The 21,721-nt window shown below is 30.9% G+C and overlaps 1 pseudogene; it reads right to left on the bottom strand.

Annotated features, from left to right (window-relative positions):
• Window positions 1-210: 210 nt before the first annotated feature.
• On the bottom strand, window positions 211-12,510 carry LOC112475827 (annotated as a pseudogene).
• Between the last annotated feature and the right edge of the window lie 9,211 nt (window positions 12,511-21,721).

The following is a 21,721-nucleotide window of genomic DNA, read 5'->3' as shown; positions in this document are numbered from 1 at the left end:
TTCTTCCCTTACATCATTCCAATATCGGTTTCACCTGGAATATTGTATGTTGATTTCTATGTTTATACTTTAATTTTTGGTCATTTTTAGATTCAGCTATTGGTAGATTTTTTTTTTTTTTCCAATGCAAGGGAAACTTTATTGAGGCCCCCAGGCCAAGAGGTTTGGGCAGGTGGCCACCCTGCGTGCTGAGAAGATGGTTGAGGAGACTTATTTGACCTTCTTGGAGTGTAGCGTGTTCGTGTGGCCACACTTCTTGAGACAGTTGACAACGCCAAGATGCAGGCGGGAGTTAACACTTGCGGCGGGTCATCTTGTCGCAGTTGTACTTCTAGGCGAGCAGGTAGAGGGAGGGCTCCATGATACAGCCGTGCAGAGGAAGCTCCAAGTGCAGGGTGGATATTTCTAGATATTATAGTCTGAGAGAGTGAGGCCATCCTCCACATGTTTGCCCGCAAAAATCGGACGCTGCTGGGCAGGTGGGATGCCCTCCTTGTCTTGGATTTTAGCTTTGACATTTTCAAGGGTTGTCACTGGACTTGACTTCAAGTATGACGGTGACGGTCTTCCCGGTCAAGGTCTTCACGATGATCTGCGTCTCTGCGTCTGCTGGGGAGGCTGTTGGACCACCTCCTTGAAGAGAAAGCAATAGATTTTTATTAAGATTTTATTTATCTAATTTTTCATATCTTACTTGGATTAGTTCTTCGTGCTGGGAATTTTCTCAAAGTTATTTCAAAGATTATCTTTTTGTGGTAATATTCCTGATTTTGTATGCCCAAGAACATCTGTAATTCACTCTGGCATGTAAATGATAGCTTAGATCAGAACTCAGCAAAATTTTTCTGTGAGGAATGAGCTAGAAAATGATCGAGGCCTTGCAGGCCACGTGGCTTCTCTCTCAAATGTCAGTCCTGCCATTACAGCAGGAGAGAATCCATAAACAAAATATAAATAAATGGGCACGGCTGTGTTCCAATAAAATTTTGTGTCCAAAACAAGCAGCCAGCTGATTTGCTCTGCAAGCCCTAGTTTGCTGACACTGGCTTGGATTTATATAAAATTCTGAGTTTACTTTGTCATTGTTAAATTGAGATATAATTACATTGTCTTTCTTCACTTGGTGATGCATTTGAAAAATATATATTCATCTATTATACTTCTATGAGTGGTATTTCTTTTCTCAAAAAACTTTAGTTTTCTTTTTTAAAAATCATTTTAAATTTTAAAATTTGCGTCTACAGTTCTTTGCATGGCTTTTCCATTTTTTGTTTACTAATAGTCTGCCCTGTCCTATTCAGAACTTCATGAACTCCTCCAATCTGTCTGTTTTTAATAATTCTCAGAATTTATTATTCGTTATTTGTATGAATATTAATTTTTTCTACTTATATCATTCTTGCCTTCAAGATCTCTTAACAGTTGTTGATACTCCTAATCTGTTTTTCTCATTTTCTCTCTTGTCTTAATCATCTTCTTTATACATCTTGAGTATTTGATCTTAAGTTCCAGGATTCTCATATTCTTTGTTGCTGTATGACTTTGCCATTTATTTCTAATATTGAATTCTTTAGTTTAACAATTAGGTTGTTATATTCCTAATATCTCTGTATCAGTTCTTTAAATCATTTTGAAGATATCTGAATTTTTTTTTTTTTTTTTTTTTTTCATTGTTTCTGCTTTCTCTATGAAAGGTTTTTCCATCTGCTGATTTTCATTTTTTTTCCCATAGTGTTTCTTCTTTCCGTATGGGTCACTTATTTTTTGTGATTTCCTCTCCCCATCCTCTTTAGGGCTCTCTGCTGCCAAAGCTAATTAAATTTATCTTACCCCATTCTGTGCTTTTACAAGTAAGTTTTGAATTATTAAGTGCTATAGACTTCAGAGTAGGTGATTGTGTTCATATGCTACCCTCAGAACTGGCAATCTCAATTCATATGTTTCCCACCTTCCCTCCAACCCCTCCCCTCCCGCCGCCCCCGCACTGGCTACCCTTGAGTCCTACATTCATATTAAAATCTGTTCACCTAGGCTTCTTCATATCTGTTGGTCTCTGGGCTTTTGTGTCATTATCACAGGAGTCAAAGAAGAAAAGTTAAGAAATATCAACATGCCTCACTGCTTTCGAAAAACAATCCTGGCTTACATGGGAAGTATTCACAAATAAAATTAATACATACAATAATTTATTAATTGTCAATATTGATTAGAATTGTGCTACAATTTATGAGACATGTGGTTTATAATTTTATTATAAAGATCTGGTACTTAAGTGAAAAAAAGTTGGGATACTTATGAGGAAAAGTAGAGGTGGTTGGGAGGAAAGCTTTATTTCAAGCCTATGGATGCTCTTGGGTGAAGGCTGTTCTTTTATCTGGCACATTCTTGTCTCCTACTTGAGGAATAAGTTTCCTCATGTATAACATCAGGAAGTGTTTTGGATTACAGAGTATCTGATGCTCCTTTTGATTATTAAGGAAGCTCTATTATTCTATGACACATAGATTTTACAAATAAATTTGAAAGAAATAATGTTTTCCGCAGAGCAGGAGGTTCCATCTTTTCAAAACTTCAAAATTAGCTGTTACATGAAATGCACAAATTAGGTTTATCAAGTGACAGGATCCACTTCCCTTAGCAGTCATTTTGGTCTTCAGGTTTTGGGGAGTAAAATGTGGGGATTTTGGATTTGACTTAACCCAGAGGTAAAGCTGCCTAACATATAATAGAGAAATTATTTGAATTTTCTTAAATATAAGCATCTTTTTAACAGTTTCACCATATTATAAATTCTTTAAATTATTTTAAGTAGATTAAACTTAATGAATTAAATTGATATAAAAGAATGGCATGACAAAATAAAGTTCCTTGCCTTGATACTATTTATTCCTGTTTCAGTTCCAAATAGTTCTCAAACTATATTTGATCTTTTTAAAAGTATATTTTAAATACTTCAAAGACTCTAAATTTCTTTTGAGGTTACTTTCTCCTCTCCCCTCCATTCCACTTTCTGAAGAAAAGTATCTTAAAAGGTTATAAAATTATTTAATATTGTCATTGTATTTGAACTCACTGAAAGCATATTTATGAAAGTATATTACAATAATTTGAATCAATTTAAATTAGAAAGAATAAAGTATTCACGCTGAAATTATTGTTTTTTTCTTTTATCTCATAATGTAATAAATTTAATAATCCTTGAGTATTTATAATCTTGAAAAGACTGATAAAGTATAAAAGGATGGATCTGTATTAATTTTGACTTGAGAAGATGCACAATATTGTAAATTACTCAATTACATGTAAGATCTTCAGAACATTGAAAATTGTATTCACATTGGATTTTAAATGCTATTTTGAGGATACAGTAAAATATAGTAACATTAAACTTCTACTGGCACTTGATATTCGATCATCGTCTACTGGTTATCAAGAGTGAAATATCATTGCAATTTATCTTCTTTATAATTGCCTCATCAAATTTTGATACAATAATATTTTTTTCTTAGACTTGTAGTAGAAATTTAGTCATGCTGTCTTGCTTAAATACTTGATTGTTAACCAAAAAGCATTACTACATTTTTTTTAATACTGATGGCTAAGTAATTTATGCAGATAATTAAAAAAGTGCTTCAATTTTTATTACATCCTTAAGCATATCTTCTTTTTAATCTAGATTAAGCTTAATGGAATCGTTTGCATGCACTTTTCCCTGGTTTAGAGTTTGTTTGCAAACACTGATATTGTAAAACTTGTTGACTCACTTTCAGCATATTTCCTCAATTATTGATATATTGAAATACTTCTAGTGCTATAGCAAGCTCTTTTAAAGAATTCTTCACTAAAATCAAAGGTTTCCTACTCTCTTGTTTAAATAATAGTAAATAAAATTAGGTGTAAAGGCTTGTTGAATATAAAATTGTTATCCCAGGCCCTAAAATAAAAATAAAGATGCAGCTATGAAAATTGTCTATATCGCTTTCCTGTCATTTGGTAGACTAAACAATTTTTATAACATACATATCTTTCAATTTAGAATATGAATAACCCCAAATTATATAAGGAAATATTAAATAGGATTTATTTATATTGAAGCAATACCATTTTTATTTATTTAGGGTTTTTTGCATCTTTCATGTGAATTTGGTAATTATTCTTAAATAATATTGTATTCTTTCTACATTACATTTTAGGATGCTATTTTTTCCTTCTAGTATACATGTAAAAAAATAAAGATAATAAAGCAATTACTTTTTAAAGAAATGGGAAAAATATTATAGTCATCCAAATTAAAATTACCAATTTATTTCTCAACTTAAACTATAGTATGGACTGTAGCTCCCACAATTTATGTGAGACACAATAATGCAATGAAATTCTCTAAAAATGTCCTGAGTAGAAACCTCTTGGAAATGGCTTAAAATCTTACAGATGATCTACAATATTCTTCTAATTTATTTGGAAAGAATTTTTACATTCTGTTTAATATAGACTTCTGTTCCTTTCTTGCTACACCCCATGAACTTTGCCACCTCATGTACTTTCGCTTTCTCTGCTTGTTAGAAGAGCTAATCTGATACCCTAACAGTTTCTGGATATGCATTTCTTTGCTTCTTGAATTAATCTCCATGAGCAGTAGGCTTTATAAAGAAAGGGGTCACCGATACGGTTTTTTACTTCGTAGACCAGATAATTTTTACTTAATAGATTCTTTATTGAAAAAATGGAGACAATAGCTTCATTCAATTAAATTAATTCTTAAAAAATACATGAGAAAGTATGTGTGTCATGTAACTATAGCTATGAAGAATTCAGACATGTATCCTGTCCTCATGAAAGTTTTTATCAATTACCAAGATTAGCAGTCTTCTGAGTGTCAATCACCTGAAGTTTGCCTTGTTTATATTATATTTTTAAAAGTATCCATTTGTTAAAATATCACAGAGTGAAAGAATCTTCACATATTATTTTTAAATTCATTTTGAAATCATCTATATGTGAATTCACATATAAATATTAATTACTTTTAATTTATATTTAGTTCTACAAATGTATAGGCATTTTTGGAAAAGTAAAATGAATCCAATTGATTTACTGCTCTTAGATACTCTATAAAACTCTTAGAGATATAATAAAAAGACCAAAGTCAAATATAATGCAACTTAAATACAAATATTGATTTCATTACAAAGAAATTTGCTAGGTATCTGAAAGATAGAAATTTCTACACATGCTATTTTTACTAGATCTTTACATATATCCTAAGCATTTTATGGTTCTACAGATTTAAGTATTAAGTCAAATTAAGACTTCTAAAATTTATTTATTCTTTTATCCATATCTTTTTAGTAAATTTTTTTAGTTGTATAAATAAAACCACTTAATTTAGAAATATTTTATATTGTGTTGGTTAAAGTAAAATTCGGTGATATGACAGACTTATTTATTATATCATTTAGGTTATTATGGAAATATTCACTTTATATTAGTACATAATATGCATTTTGAAAGGCAGCGATTTAGAATGAGCACATAAAAGGGAAGCAAGTTAATATCAAATAGTTTTTGAGGTTATACTTAATGACTGATTCTTTTAAAAATGTTTTACTTTGTAATGTCACACTACTATCTCGTACAATGTTTGATATATTCCAACTTTGCTTAATTGGTTCAGACAGAGAGATAAGGTGATGATTATAACCTTGAGACCACATCCTATGGCGTGATGAGGAAATTACCTGTATTACAAATCTATATATTAATGTTTTATTTTGTATTAATAAGTTCATCTTTGGTGAAATCTTCCAGGGTAGACAGCAGAGTACAGATTGAGTTTTTAATAATCTGGAGAAGAGGAGGGGTGGAGTTACTGGCTCTCTGTACACTATTATATAGAGAAATGATTTAGCACTGCACGAGAGATACTGCTTTTCTTGACTGGCCTAGCCTTTGTTTTCCAACTATCAGGAATATGTTCCTGATATTGATTTACACTAATCTCTTTGCCTGTAAACATCTGTAGATCAAGGTCCCTCAATTTGTTAGTAACAGGGACCATGCTATGATTCATTATTGCTGAATTCTAGCCAAGGAATCATTTCATTGTATCACTTTATTTTATTTTATTTTTTAAAGCACAAGTCAGCTAATATATATTCTTTTCAAAGGAAAAAAAAGGTTTGAAGAATACATATATCCTCTATGTAACAAAAATATGTTACTAAAAGTTTGTTTTTATAACACCTGTGGTCAAACTCTCAGGATTTTAGAGTTCCATTTCTTACCCTTGCCCTTTATCAGTCTGAAACACTTTCGTGATATTTAACAAGTTTTTATATTGTCCCTGATTGAAGGGCTCCTAAGCAAGTATATTTATACTAGACCAAAAAATTGCATTTTTTTGTTCTTCTACCTAAATATTAAAAAAATTCTTTTGATTTTGAGATAGTCGAAGTTTTACTGGAATGCCAGTTGCTACAATATCTCCTTGCTTGTTTTCCTCAGTCTTTTATAGATATGAATAGGTACCATGGGGAGAGTGACAGCAGCTCACTTAGGTGAGGTATTATATTGTTATTCAATGGAACTACCACTTGTTCCTTGAAGATTGGACATTATTCTTTATAAGACTGACAGAGAGAAGGATATTCACGAGCATGTAGGAATGCACACCCATTTCCTGCCTGCATTATTTTTCCCTTTCTTGATCAGTAAAGAACCATGCTAAGCCACTATAAATTAAAGAATAAAGGAAAACTATGACAAAATTTATAGATAAAGCTAATTCACTCCACTCTTTATTCTTCTCTGCATAACACTAGGCAACAGCTTGACATAAGAATAAAGGGATGGGAAAATTGCTGGTAAAAGCACAGAGTATTTGATCTTTGTCATAGAAAAAGGAAATGTATTTAATGGTAGTTTAAATATAAAATATATGTGTGAAAAAAATTGGAAGTGATTTTTATCAGAGCTTGACATCTATTTATTATAGTACTATATGTTTCTGAGTGTAAAAAAATTCTTTTTTATTTGTTTTATATTTTGTCCTTTTTTATTTTATAATATCATTTAACATGAGTTCTACCCTGTAACAATTTTTTTAATTATTATTTTTCTTATAAAAATTTTTAAGTGCTCACTACATTATTATTGACTACAGGTACAAATGAAGTTATAAATATTAAAATGCAATATGTCATAATAAGATGATAACATAATATAGTACAATAATATGAATTGTGTGTGTGACCGGAAAGAGAGTGAGAGAGAAAGGAAACTTAAATAAAATGAAGCTCTAAAAATGGTTCCATGTTGATGTATTTCAGGCAATTATCACTTATATTCTTGTTTGTCAGCTTTTATAAAATGAAATTATATTAGATGTATGAGAAATAACATTATAATATATTGCTATAATAAAAATAGTTATTTGGAAATTAAGGGAAATGTTTGTAATTATAAGAATTTTTAATTATGAACATTACTTTACATGATATGATGGCATTAATCTGTGATTTTCAGGATATGTAATATTCCAAATATTACATTCTTTGACCATCTTCAAACTATCATGTAGACAAATTCTTTGAAAAACTAAATAAGGTTTCAATAATTATAAAAAACATGCATCATACTATTTGATTATCAACAAAATATAATGCTTTCTGACAGACTTTTCCACATAGTATTAATTGGGTTGATCAGTGGATATTGAAATAATTTAATTAAATTGACACTGTCCAAAGAATTCTGACACTTTTAGCCTCTGTCTATATTCAACCATTTTGATTTGAGTCATATATTTCTATTTAATTTATGTCTTGAATATTTTTAATTGACCTCAGCCAATACAATGAAATGGCTGATGTGTCACTTATTCATTCTGCAATTTGAAAACAAATAATTTATCACAAAGTAAACATAAATATATTATGTTTCCCCTCATCACCCATTTCCCTGGAAGGTAGATAATATACAATAGGTTAATTTTCATCTATTAACATCTTATGATCTGTGGTATCAAGTAAAAAAATATTCTTTAGATTATTGGACTCTGCTAGAGCCTTTTATACATTTGTTTTCCTACAGTTAATCTTGTATAATCTAAGAGGTCTATAGGCTTCCTTTTGGCAAGAAAAGAAAAACCTTATTTAAATGTAAGTACAAGGCAGATCATTAGTGTTCATTTTCAATTAGCTTTTCTTATTTTTGAGAAGCAGAAAGTAACTTAATACAAAGGGTTTAATCAAAGCATATCTAAGAGAAAGCATATTATTTTAACTGTGAAGGAATTAATCAAGTGCAACATAATCTTGAGATATGTTTTCTTGCCTCTTTATTTTTTCCTTTCAGCAAGATTACAATAGATGAGGCAGAAAACTATCTGGAAATGTCTGTGTTTTCAATCAAAAATTTCCAACAACTCTCTGGTCTCTGTAAGATATATTTGAGTATTCCATATTCCTTTGGAGAAAGATGGTTGATATTGAGATATTGTAGTTCTTGTGTACTTTCCTTTTATAAATCAGAGCTACATGATCAATTAACCTTCAACACACTGAAATTAACTCAGCAAGCACACCCTTCTTTAAATGTGAGCCACCTTCAGTAATGCTACATAAATGTCTTGATGAATTGAAAAAAAAAAAAAAACTGTTCGCTTAAGGGATATTTTACCATACTTTCAAGGATAATCTAGTAAGTCTCTCCTTAAACTTCTGGAATTAATATTGAACAGCAAGTACTTATATGATAGTTAACCATACGGATCAAAAGTATTTAGCATTTAAAAATTTTAAACTCCAAATTTTCACTCTGAAGTAGATGAAAAGTCCATTATTATAGCAGTAGTAAACTTATAGATATGTAATTTTATACGAGCAGAATATTCTCTTATAGGCTATCTCATATCATTCTATTCCAATGTGAAAGACTTCTAGTCAAAATGTATGCCTAAGATATCACTAAGGTGAAGATAGACCATTTTTTCACTAAGTGTCCTTTTTATATTTGTATTTTAAGTTAAAATGTAGCTGATTTTTCAAAGGGTACTTTTTTTATAGAGTTAATGTGTGAAAAGAGCTTATGAACTCTATATGTTTGCATCTTTTCTAATTTCTGTTTATCTTTCATTTCTTGTGTTATAAAATATTACTAAAATATATAGTGTAACATATAGATAATATTTGTTATCTAAATGTTTGTATCCACCTAAAATTCATATGTTGAAATCTAATCCCCAGTGCAATGGTATTTGGAAGTGGGGCTTTGGGAGGTAATTAGATCATGAATATGGAGCTTCATGATTGGGATAAGGTGATGAAGAAACCAGAACTCTCTCACTTTTTATCATATGAGGATAAAACAAGATGTGGTCAGTCTGCAACATGGAAGAGGGTCCTCACAAGAATCCTGGGCTTGGACTTCCAACCTCTAGAACTGTGAAAAATAACTGTTGTTTAAGCCACCAGTTTATGGTATTTTGCTATCATAGCCTGAGCTAAGACAATAATAAAATATTTAAGAAATAAAATAGTATATTGAGTACATGAGATGTTGTCATGTATCATAAATCATAAATATAAATAGATTTCTTTTATATATGTAGCTGTGATTTAATTCTGTGAAGTCTAATTTAACTATCTTAAAGATTCTCATATCTTAACTTTCTACATGGATTCTACAATAGGCTTAAATTTAAGCAGTGTATTGCTGCTCACCAAGTGCTCAAAATTGTCTGTTATTTGGCTTGACCAAACTTTGGTTAGGCTTCTCTCTTCCTCAAAGGCCCCTGTACTTTATCACTAAGTGTAATCAAGAAAACATTTTTTAATCAGTGATTCCAACTGTAGAAATAAATATAACCTGTTAAAACATCATGGTCACATTAGGCTCAACTTTACCTCTCACCTTCCACAAATAAAAATTCATGCTGGCTATGCTTATTCTTCTCTCCTAAAAAAAGGGGATGGGGGGAGAGGTTTTCTTCTGTTTTTGTCTTTATTTGGCACTACCATTTTACCTTCGTACCATACCTTAATATACTAGGTAGAAAGAATTTGCCATATCTAGTTAAGAATTAAAGACCAAAATATGTAATAAGCTGAGCATGTAGTATTTTAATAAAAATAAACATATCGAAATTTGATGGGGCATTTGGCAGAATAAATAAGAGCATTTTTTGCTTGTACTCAACACACAGTACACCCTGACTATGGCATTATGTATAATTTCATGGTCTGAAATTGAAGAGAAATTGACTTCAGATGATAGACACAGCTTCAATTAAAAGTCTGGAAAGCCAAATTAAATAACTAAGGTGAAAGGAATTGCATTAACACCCTTTAGGGTCACAAAGTACTTTAAGGAATATGATATCAAGAGAGTGAACAAGTGCCCTACATTTACTCTAAGGAAAGATAAGAGGAAATAGTAGTGATCTGGGGTCAGACAGACTGAGCCTAGAAAGATATAAATGCTATTTAAATATCTAAATGAAGTACAGTGAAAACATGATAAATATCTTAGGATTACTGTAAGATACTGTCTTTTTGATATCGCAATGTTGATCCTGCTTTCAGGTTACGAATAATACAATTCAGTACCTCTTTCACAGCAGTGATTTTAAAACTTTTGAAGTGTGATATTGCCTTTAAAGTGGAATTCTTTTCATACTTGCTTGCATCTTTAAGATGATAATGGAGAAGCTCTTATTAATAAGGAAACATGAAATTTTTATTAAGGAGGTTATTAGGTCTCATTTTAGTTTTGAGAGTAGTTATATCTGAATGAAATATACTACCACTATTTTTATTCTTCAGATAGAGATAGTATTCATTTCCTTTGATTTATCACACTTCTATTGCTTATTCTCCCTGAATTACATTTCATTGTTTCCATTTTGAACAGTCACAGTGTCATCATCACGAATGAGTTTCTTGCATCAAATACTGTTTACCTGCTGTCTTCCATCTGCTTTTCCTGTTCTTTCACCTTGCTGAGACACCCAAGATCATAATAAATCAGGCAAAAACTCCCAGTATAAAATATATATCACAGTTACATACAGGACTCTCAAAGAAATCAAGTTAATTTGCAAAATGGGGGAGGGGAGAGGCTTATGTTTTTTTCTTTTTTTCATATTCATGGAGAATTTACTGCTAACATTTTCTTTTATTACTTACATGGCAGCATAACACATAAAAATAAAAAATCAAGTGTACATCATGCTGAATTTTTACAAAATTCATGCTCTATTCAAATAAAAAATGAAAAAAGATCATATATTTAACATAAAGTTGCAAGTATAAAAGGCATGGTAAAATGTCTTCTAAAATTTCAGACACTAAGTTTAACTACGCTTTTGTATTGAAAATTCTATGAGATATATTGTACCTCATTTCAAATTTCCCTAAAACTTAATCAAAAGTATGTATGTCTTCACAAGTGCTCTGTTTTTTAAGATATAATGCAAAAAAAATTTGTAAATGATACTTCATTTGATTTGGATGGACCATTTATCCTTGTAGATTTTATTGCTCTGGGAATGAAAGTGAAGAATTACACAGAATATATGCATACTTTCAAGGTATTTTATTAATGCAACCATGAAATACTCTATCATTTTTTGCTTTTAAATATAGAAAGAAATGAGTAGTGATAATGTAACATAATTTGCATAGGCAACTCAATCAAGTCATTCCTCCTTTCTAGATTATTCAGTCAGGCATTTTGAATCTTATAAAAATATATTGTATATATAAAAATAAATATATGTATATGTGTCTATGTATATGATTTATATGGATACACAATATATTGTAAATTACTGTGTTTGAAAAGGCATTTCTCTTCTAATACATATGCAACTTTTGATCGGGTAAAAGTTTCATGTGCAAAAAGAAAGTTTATTCTCCCCATTTACTCACCATTTTCCCACATTTATCCAAGCAGCCTTCTGATGTCAGAGTCATAATTGGTCTCCTGGCCTCTACTTTTCTTCTAACAAAGCATTCAAATGTCAAATGTTGCTCCCTGGAACAATCTGTTGATAAAGCAAAGTGGAGTTTATTTCTTACCACAGTAGACGAGGTCAATTCTTGACGGGATTTTAGTAGCACTTCAAAGGAGGATGAGCATAAGTGGAATATATTAGAGTTTGGATGATATAAAGCAAGTCTTTCAATTTGAGGTCTTGTTTAGGGTTTGAAATATTCGTGCTATAATAATTAAATTAGATGGACATGACGGGTCAAGAGTCAAGGCCAGGGCTTAGAGGCAGGTCTTATAGTCATTTAGCCTAATTGAGACATTTATTTTTAGAAGTCAAATACTTTCTGAAAGTTCTGAAACAAATAATAAATGTTATGTACAATTTCATCTTCTTCAACAAATATTTTAAAAATTATATGGCAATGTTCATGTGAAGAATTGAATAGCAGATTGTGTTGGTTAAGACATTAAGTTGTATGGCTGTAGATAGATTTGATTCTCACCTTTGATTGCCATTCTGCATCTTAAGCTAAAGGGTAGATCATCAACATCTGGAGAAGTGGTCAATCTACTTCATTTCTTATGAAGTATATGATCACATATTGAATATTTGAGGGTGTTTCTTTTTTATATTTTTTTCAATTACAGTTGATACAGTTTCAGGTACACAACATAGTAATTAGACATTCATATAATTTATGAAGTGATGATCACCCTAAGTCTAGTACCCATCTGACATCATATATTGTTATTACAGTATTATTGACTATGGTCCCTATGCTGTACTTTACATCCCTGTGACTACTTTTATAACTGACAATGTGTACTTCTTAATCCCTTCCCCTCCCTCACCTATCGTCCAACCCCCTCCCATCTGGCAACCATCAAAATGTTCTCTATATCTTTAAGTTTATTTTGTTTTATAAGTAAAATCATATATTTGCCTTTGTCTAATTTATTTCACTTAGCGTAATATCCTCTAGGCCCATCCATATTGTCACAAATGGCAAGATTTTATTCTTTTTATGGCTGAGTAATATTCAGTTGAATATATGTAGCATCTCTTTTGTATTCATTCATCTATTGATTAATACTTAGGTTGCTTCCATATCTTGATTATTGTAAATAATGCTGCAATAAACCTAGGGTTTTATGTATTTTTTCAAATCAGTGTCTTGGATTTCTTTGGTAAATACCCAGAAGTGGAATTGCTGGGTTTTCCATAGTGACTACACCCATATACAATCTCACCAGCAATTCATGAGGGTTCTCTTTCTTCACATCCTCACCAACACTTGTAGTTTGTTGATTTATTGATGATAACAATTCTGACAGGTGTGAGGTGACATCACGGTAATTTTAATTTGCATTTCTCTGATGATTAGTGACATCGAGCATCTTTTCATGTGTCTCTTGGCCTTCTGTACTCCTTCTTTGGAGAAATGTTTATTCGGGGAGAGTGTTTATTTCAACCTCAATAAAAGTCAGATTTGTCTGTTCTTCTACTTAGATGGTCACTTGTTGGGTCATTTGAGAGGACAGCAGCTGCACAGGAGCATTTCAGATTTTGGAGGTCATACACTCAAACGCTGTAAAACAAAATACTAAGACAAGGATTGTGTTCAGAACTTGTGAATCAGTTTGTAAGTCAACGCTCGGGAGTGCCTAAATTAGACCAAGACCAGACTCGATTAGCTCCAACCTGAAGAACCCACGGAAACATACAACATTATCATCTAAAATATATATATTTATGTTATTTGTGTACTTCTTAGATCTTTCTAGAATATTGTGTTTACATCCATACAGACAGAAGACCTTGTTGAGAAGCCACTATGATATCTATGGAGGCCCATTCCAAACTAATCCTCAATTTAATGAAACCTCTAGGCTAGTTCTGCAGCTTTGGCAGCTTTATCTAGTTCTCTTGCTATTATTATCTGAACTATGGCATGTAGTATCTTCCTTACTGTGTGGCCTTCTTATAATGATTAATTTGGAGAAACTTGAGGAAAGGAAAAAAAAAAGCAATATAAAACTCACCTTGAATCATTAGCATTTTCTATTCCTGGATGTCTAGCTTATTATGGTGTTTGCCATGTAAAAAATTAGTGGTTGAACCAAATTACACAGGAAACCAACTGATTGTTAAACTGGTATCCAGGGAAGCTGCATGGCTCCAAAAAGAAAATGTGGATAGACCCAGTAAGTGAATTTCATCATTCACTTGGGCCAAATCATGAATAACTTACAACTAGTTATTGACTCATTCTAGGAAGTAAGGAGGCAGAAATCAATTTTAAGAATGTGGTACTTATAGGTAACAAATGCTATTAGTTGTCCAAAACTTTAACCTGCTAAAAGAAAAGAAAGTAACAAGGAGAAAAATGCATATGCACACATATTAAAATGTGACAATATGTGGCTGTCTAGATTTTGGTCTCTGTGTTTTGATTGGAACCGATCTACCTCCTGAAGACAATTCGCTTCTGGCAGATTTCAAAGAATCTTCGGCTTGAAGTTTATAATCTTGACAACCTTCGACTGATTTGAAAATAACTTATGTTTCACATGATAAATGCTGACATAAGTAAGGACTAAATCCTGAGAGTTCACTGATTTGATAGTTGTTAATATCTGATAAGATACTTTTTAGTAGGATTCAAATAATTTCTTTCTGTGATACTGCTTCAGAGACCACTTCTCCAGATTTTGTTCATGCAGAGGTTGTTTAGGAAGATGTCAAGAAATGACTGTCTACACCTGGTGGCAATGCTAAATGTATTGCATGGCTCTCATGCAGTGTTTGTTAATGTCTGCTTGCCAGAATGTGAAAATTAGAATTGGCAGTGCTATTCTCGTAAACATAGGGTAATCGCTTAGTAACTTTTAAAGGGAGTAATAAACCCAGAAAGTGTCGATCTCATTGTCATTAAAAGCAACAGCAATACCCAGTCCATGAAAGCTTAAGAGACTGAAAATTTTGCCAGTTTTAGTTTCAGAATTCCAATGTACTTATTACCATTCCAAAGACTAGAGGTGATAAGGACAGTTACGTTTCTTATTAATTGCCAAGTCTGTACAAAGACACTTACAATTGTGCCAATAAAATGGGTGCCTCTGTCCGTAGAGTTATTTTAGAATTTCCTAGGTTGTGAACGCAAAATCAGGTAATTCTTTGTTACCATTAGAACCGTAGAGCTCCAGCAAAGGAAGCTTCAGCCCATCCCAAGAATAAGCACACAATGAGAGGAATCTATTAAAAACATATTGCAGGTTAGCTGCACGGAATCCAGTAGAATATGTACAAAGGGACCCCAACGTTTGAGTTCTTGTCAATGTCTTGCCTTTACAATTTTACCAGAATTATAACAGTGACAAACATGCACTTTAAAAAATTTTAGTAAAGTTTCCACACAAATATTTACTAGAAACAGTGGCCAGTTTGTATTTATTGTGGTAAAAGACTAAATAGCTGTGGCTAATCCATTATGCTTATAACCATTAGCAAAAATGGAAGATAGTAAAGTTCTCAATTGAGTTGTAACACACAATATGTAGGTATATACTTAGGTATGTTCCTTGGATCAAAAACAGATTATGAAAAGTGAGGGAATTACTTCTTAACATAACATATCTTTGGATGTTATGTTAAGAAAATAGTCACAAAAATTCACAATATTTTCCATGATTGATGACACTGTTGAACATAATTAATTAATTAATTAATTGATCAATAGTTAGATATAGATAATAATTATATAAATCTTTGCAATTGATCTTGAGTTTATTATTAATCTCGAATATTATAGAATCATTACAGTATATGTTTTAATTTAATACATTCAGTTTAAAGAAGACTGAAAATTTCTCCTTGATTCTAAGGGTGATAAACAGTACAGCTCTTAAAAAGTTTTGAGTTAGCCTTTGGAGAATGTCAAGATAAACCTAATCATTTTTTATCCTTTCTTTTATAATATAAAGGAACATCTTATATCATATTTACAAAATTTAGGGTGGCAAGAAATATAAATATACAACGTCATTTTCAAAGACATTTGGATGTTCTGTTATTCTATAGTAGATTATAATGTGGCAGAACAAGGGTAAATTAAAACTCTGATTTATTACCAAAGTTTGTTTTTCTCTTTCAAATGCATCCAACTATTTAGAGATTACTTATCAATTACTCATTTTTACATTTATATAGGATGTTTGTGTTAACTTCCTAAATCTATTTACTTTTAATATGCTAATGATCATATATACATCAATTTGAATTCTAAAGTTGGCAAAGAAATTATAGCAAGATGTTGATAAAATAGGTAGCCATCTGGAAGAATAACTTTGATTCACATTTCAGTCTACAAGCCAAAAACCCCTGTAACACATGTAGGCAAACAAAGGTGGGTTCATTACTTGCTGAGTGAGGGACACCACCCATGTAAGAAACCATGGAAATGCTTGGTCATTTCATGTTTGTGTAGTATCTTTGTTTCTAGTCTGTAACTAGAAATGTTTATGAGTTATCGTGTTGTGTTATATCCATGTCACGAAGAGTCCTAGTTAGATATTTATTTTCTGTGAAATTTTTAATGTCAGAAAGAGAACCACATGACCTATCTGGGAGCAGCTAGCCTGCTACCAGCTGTTATTTGTCAAGTATGATTATTTCATTCTCACTCTTTACCCTTATAAAAAGTCTACTATGTTAAAGATAAAATACAGAAGTGGATCAATTAAAATATTAGAATAATAGATACACATATGTTTAATTTTACTATGACAGACAACTAAGTAGTCATAAAATGAGACTAAACTCTTTGACCACACATAAACATCAAAGATGTCTGCACACACAAAATAAAATTATGGCTAAATATTACATGCCAAAATGAATGAAAATGTAGTATTTTATAATAGGTAAAGAGCTAATTTTAATAAGTAAGAACTGCTGCAAGTGAGTTAGAATAAAACCAACAAACTAAGAAGCAATGCATGTGAACTGGCAACTTATAGAAAAGGAATCATAGCTGGCTCATAAAATATATGAAAAGATGATCACTTTCTTATAAGGAGAATCGCAAATTAAAAAAAAAGAGTAAATATTATTTTCAGATCATTGTTGTATTGTCAAAGTATTAGAGAAATAGTCATTCTCAAAGATGGTACGAATTTAAATATATGAAAGAATTAAAATGTATTAAAAGTAGTTACAAAAAGGGAAATATAGCACTATTGAGAAAACGTGTTATTTCCAATAAATTTTATTTATCAAAAAAACTTTAAAAGAATTTTGTAAAATGTCAATGTTTTTAACTGCGTATGATGAGCACATAGTTGTTTCATGTGTTTTCATTATATAACGTTTTTTCTATATTGTTATTATAGTTAGCTTTATAATTTCAGTATAAAAAGTAAGGCTGGATTAATAGAAAAATTGGGCTCAAAGAAATGGAGATTTTTCAGGAGACAAAAGAAATGTTACTTAGTGAAATTCATGTATCTGTTCATTTATTTAAAAAATGATTTATATCACATTTTGCTTATCCAAATATCCATCAATGGACAATGTATTTTAGCCATTGTGAATAATGCTGCTGTGAACATCAGCATACACATATCTCTTTGAGATACTGTTTTCAGTTCTTTTGGGTATATTCACAAGTGGAACTGCAGGATCATGGTAACTCTATTTTTAATTTTTTGAAGAATTGTCAAAATGTTTTCCACAGGGTTGTACTATTTTATATTCCCACAGAGAATATAAATACTCAGGGACCTGATTTTTCCACATCCTCATCAACTGTCATTTTCTGGGTTTTTTGATATTAGCTACTCATGGGTGTGAGATGGTATCTCATTCCAGTCTTGATATACATTTTCCTATTAATTAATGATATTAAGAATCTTTTCATGTGCCTGTAGCTATTTATAAATCTTCTTTGGAGAAAAGTCTATTTAAGTGTGTTGCCCATTTTTGAATTGAATTGTTTATTTTTTGGCTGTTGAGTTTAGGAGCATTTTTCAGCCTTAAAAAGGTAGAAAATTCTGACATATGCTACAATATTATGAACCTTGAGGACATTATTCTAAGTGAAATAAGGCAGTCACAAAAAGACTAATACTATATGATTCCCTTTTTATAAGGTAGTTAGAGTAGTCAAAATCATAGAGACAGGAAGTGGAATGGTGGTTACCGGGAGCTGGGGGAAGAAGGAATAGGGAGTTATTGTTTAATAAATCTAAATTTTTAGTTTACCAAGATAAAAAGAGTTATGGAAATGGATGGTGGTAATGGTTGCAACACTCTATGAATGGACCTATTAGCTCTTTTTCTTTTCTCCTAGATGGAATGTGGAAGTGATCATAGGACCAGGAGCAGTCATATTATCATAAAAATAGTGTTATTTTAAGCATTGTAAATATACAGTCAAAACCTATGTGTTTCATTAAAGTTATGTCTACATATATCATTAAAAATATAAACCCATGAAGAAGTTACTAAGACCACTGAACTACTGTTGTAGACACAAAATACCCAATACTATTATTGCTCAAGCTAGAGTGATGGTTTGATAATAACCACTGTTTAAACTTGACAACGTTTTTAGGACTTTGATAATATTCTAACCAAATATAACATTTTGCTTCTTGCAAAAGAGACAGAGGAGGAAAAAAAAGATCCAATTCTGTAATGCTAAAAAAAGATGATGGTGATATTATAAATAAGACAAGATAAAAATCAGGAGAACAGGAGAAAGATTGTGTGTGTGTGTGTGTGTGTGCGCGCGTGTGTGTAAGAGAGAGAGAGAGAGAGAGCGCAAGTGCAAGAATATCATAAACATCATCTACAAATACACAGAATTTTAAATTTTGTCTTCTTCTGCATCCTCAGTAAATACTGAGATTTTAGGGAGAATCCTAGCACACTAATCATTGTCTATTCTCCCAACATTATCTCTGACTTGATGAAATCTATAGTTTTTAAGGAAACATTTTATAAATGGTTGACAAGATCCCCATTTTCTCTGTTCTCTTCCCTAATTTTCTTCAATTATTCACCTTTAGTGCATTTGGGTGAAATAGGTAAGTTATTACCAGGTAAGCATGCCCTCGGAACTCTGCCATCTCTACTGATACAATCCTTGTTGACTGATTTGAAATTCAAAAATAGGCTGAGTATTTAGATTTTATCTAATTCTTTCTTATGACTATAATGTAAATACTAATGACATAATCCTGAGAAAACTGCAAATTGGTTAATAAAAAATAAAATAATCTCTATTGTATGCTAACTATATTTTATGCAGAAGTCATTCTTTTAAAATAACCACTTAAGACTGTGAGATTTCAAAGTATGTTAATGCTAAATCTCAAACTTAATATAGTTTTTTGTAATACGTTTTATTCAAATCTGTAAACTATAAATGCCAGCTGAATATTTGCACAGAAGAGATTAAACAGGTTTTTTTTTTCAAGGGATTTGCAATAAATCCTGATGACCATAGCAGCATCTGCAGCTAAAATTTTCAAGCACTCCATGTGCGTGTGCTGTTAAGTGGTTTGAGAATTTAGCATATGTAGTGTTTGATAGTTTAATCATAAGACTGAGATATTAATTAAACTTTTACTTTAGACAAGTAGAAGACATATTGCTATATTTATAGTAAAAATTATATCTTTTAACATTTCTTTTGCAGATAAATAAAATTTTTACTAAAGGATCTGACCTTAATTTATCTGGTATTAAAATATAGGATTCTAGTTTTCCATATTTAGAACTGTAGCACCAAAATATGCTGCAAATTTTAATATTTTCCAGTACTTTTTTATACCCAAAAGTATTTGCCTATAGACTAGATGAGAATAATTGTTTTCAACCTAACCTTAATTTTTAAGTGCTCATTAAATTTATGATCATGCCTTGAAGTGAATTTGAAGTATGTTTAGGAGGACATATCTGGAGTTATGTTAATGTAGATGGAGTCAGTGATTGCTCTGCCAACTGCTTTTCAAGGATAAGTAACTTTAGCATTTATTTTCAATCACCCACATTTTAATATGATAGTACATCTCCAGTATGCCAAGTTTGACATCTGCCGCATTTCTCATTCATTGAAAAATTGTTTAATACTTTATTCACTTAAGAAAATGAATGAATCACGTAAAGTAAGGTTAGTTACCTCTCTCTTACTTATGTAAGAGGAAAGAAGTGAGATACATAGTTTTAAGTGAACTGACATAAGAGAGATAACTAAAGACTCATTTTAAGTTGCTTAGTAATTTCTACATATGTTAAAAGAATGATAGAAATTCAAAATAAGAAAAATACATAGATATGAGTTATCTGAAATCGTTATCTAAGTACTTTTATATACCATATATAAAAATGAAAGAAAATTTTTCTTAAAAGATGTGCTAAACTGTTTTCTCTTCTTTGATTATTTTATAGCTATACTTAATATGAAATATAATCTGAAATTAATTTCAATGACTGCTTAAGCTATAAAATTATATAGTGATTTCTTAGTCAAATTAGCACTGCTATTTAAATGTGACAAATAGTTCTGTTATTTTCCTGGCCTCAATTATCATAATTGATTTTACTGTGACACATAGAGGTGAGTTTAAGAGCTTATGGTGTTTATTATAAATGGATAAACTTTACTAAGTTGATAGATATTATACATGCTTCAAAAATACTGTCTAAATTCTCTAGAGCACACATTATTATTTTTTTATTTTTTCTTCTACAAGTGTCATAAGTTTATATTCAGAATGAGATAGCCATTTGTTTTTATAAACTACAACTTTGTATCACATCAGAGAATGTAATGACAGAAATGATTTGAGTAATTAATTAAAACTTTCCAAACTATATGACTCAACATCTGGCAAATTTACAAGAGAAAAACATTAGAATTTTTATGACAAATTGTCTCAATTCATTCACTGTAACTAATGTTTATAAGCTACAATACTGAAATGTGTTCTGGTTTTCTGTTCCTGAACACCGATAACTTACTGGAACAGAAAGTTTTGTGTATCAATTAGTGAGTATATGCATGTAGATAAGTACATACATACACAACATAAAATTTTTAATAGTTTATACAACTATTAAAAGGTTTCTTCCTATTGTTTAAGCAAACAGAATGTTGACATTGACTTGAACAATAAATGATAAGCTTAAAATACATTTTGGATATTAAAACATGGATACAAATGTAGTGAATACAAAGTGCTCAAAAAGGAATGATTGTTCAACTTGTCTTTTTATCACTGAAATTTAAAAACTCATTATATATTCAAAAGATTATATATGACACAAAGCAAAAGAAAAGAATCACAAAGCATCATTTTTGATAAATTTTCTTCTACAAATTTGTATGTGTACATGCATATGCAACATTCTCAAAATAAGAACAACATTTTAAAAATAATCAGATTTACTAAATAAATAGTCATTTGTCTTAAAAGTGATACAGTTCATTCCCAGAAACCACCAGAAAACAGAATGTCGGAACTTATTTTATTCTGAATTAATGTAACCAATATATATTGGATTCTTCATTTTCTTTTAACCTGTAGATGAACTCCCTTCACTGATATTGAGAAGATGTACTTTTAGAAGTATGTTTCTGCAGCCAAACAGTAAAAAGATAAAGCTAATGAAAAACCAGATCATCTTATTGAAAAGTGAGCTTCCCTCTCTGTCTCAAAT

Source organism: Pteropus alecto, unplaced genomic scaffold, assembly GCF_000325575.1.
Source record: "Pteropus alecto unplaced genomic scaffold, ASM32557v1 scaffold152, whole genome shotgun sequence".
Classification (NCBI taxonomy): Eukaryota; Metazoa; Chordata; class Mammalia; order Chiroptera; family Pteropodidae; genus Pteropus; species Pteropus alecto.
This window is presented reverse-complemented; position numbering and strand designations above follow the sequence as displayed.